Here is a 1,577-nt window from a genome sequence, read left to right on the forward strand (position 1 = left end):
CTATTTCACTCCTTTGTATTTTAACAGTTTTTATCTGGCGAAAGCAGTTCATCCCAGAATGGAGGCCAGAGGTAGGCATGACATATCACCTTATTGTAATGTAATTATAAAATTGTAACATGTTGTAATTTATAGTTAAGCTTGTGTAAGCCCTCTGTAGAATCATACATTTTCAATCAATTTAGCTGGATTGTCCTTTTTTCTCCACAAAGACCTTGAGCATGCAAAAACATTCATCATGGACGAATGACTCCCAAGCAGACTCAAGGCACGCCACCCCTACAACATGGCAGCACAAGAGATGCTCATTTCCATCCCTGAAGACATCTCCAGAGATGCCTGGCTGGCAGCAGCTTGGAAGCAGGAGTGGGAGGCAGCTGGCCCCTCCCTCATGCACAGTTATGTCTGGGAACCAGGAGACGGCGCCATAGGAGGAGACGAACTACCTCGCCAGCAGTGGACCACACTGAACCGCTTAAGAACTGGTGTTGGGCGCTTCAACATGTCTAGTGGGGTCTGGCGGACAGTGCGGCATGCGAGTGCGGAGCCCTCGAGCAGACAGCCGACCACACCATCAACACCTACACCAACATATAGACCACCCTCAGAGGCCGGCCTCTTCGACCTGGGACCAGAGATGCTGGCGTGGCTCCACGACACCAAGTTGGAGCGCTGACGTTACACGAGAGAGAGAGCGAGAGAGAGAGCGAGAGAGAGAGAGAGAGAGAGAGAGAGAGAGAGAGAGAGAGAGACTCCCAAACCAGGGTGGCAAGAAGCAGGACTTCTCATTCCTCTGTAAGTAGCCAATTATTATTGACTACACAAGTTGTACATATGCTTGATTTATGACTGTATTGTAATGTGATTTTTCAAAATGAATTAATTATGATGTTATATTATAGCACAGGGAGAGCCAAGACTTTCCAAAAGACCTGTACAACGGAGGCCAGCATCATGAAACACAAACTCCCAAACCAGCATGGTAACATGAAACACAAACTCCCAAACCAGCATGGTAACACACAGGACTTCTTCTGATTCTTCTGTGAGTAACCATCAAGGAATATTTTCATGAAGCATTTCGCTCCTTTTCCTCAACACATCTTTCATGTTTTTTTTTTAGTATGTTCTTGGGTCTTGCCTGTGGTTCTACACGCATCCAGAAATGCAGACAAAGAACAGCTTGGCCTTTAACAGTCGGAAGCCTCTGATTTTACTCTACTAAGCCTCAGATACAGTCTGTTTTCTGTTCTCATTCAGTCATTCAGTCATTCATTCATTCATTTATTTATTTATTTATTTATTTATTTATTTATTTATTTATTTATTTATTTATTTTGAAATTCACCACAAATTCTCCAAATATTCTACATTTCTCAAGTAATTCAACACGTTTCAACATCGTTCGGCAGCATTCCCCGAAAAAGTTATTCATACATTTCGCCTTCACACGCAATTTCTCCAGAAATTGCAAAATTCTAGTTATTATTATTATTATTATTATTCTTCTATTTTATTCTCCTCACTTTTTTGTCCCGTTTCATCTTTCACATAATTCATCCGATTCACTCCATTCC

At 42.2% G+C, this 1,577-nt stretch overlaps 1 long non-coding RNA gene across 1 annotated transcript; it reads left to right on the forward strand.

Moving 5' to 3' along the window:
* The first annotated feature begins 288 nt into the window (after positions 1-288).
* LOC133143073 (uncharacterized) lies at positions 289-1,261 on the forward strand. Its single transcript, XR_009710352.1, has 3 exons — positions 289-795; positions 903-1,045; positions 1,124-1,261. It is a non-coding gene; the product is annotated as an uncharacterized LOC133143073 (long non-coding RNA).
* Positions 1,262-1,577: the final 316 nt, after the last annotated feature.

This window comes from Syngnathus typhle, linkage group LG18 (assembly GCF_033458585.1).
Source record: "Syngnathus typhle isolate RoL2023-S1 ecotype Sweden linkage group LG18, RoL_Styp_1.0, whole genome shotgun sequence".
NCBI classification, from domain to species: domain Eukaryota; kingdom Metazoa; phylum Chordata; class Actinopteri; order Syngnathiformes; family Syngnathidae; genus Syngnathus; species Syngnathus typhle.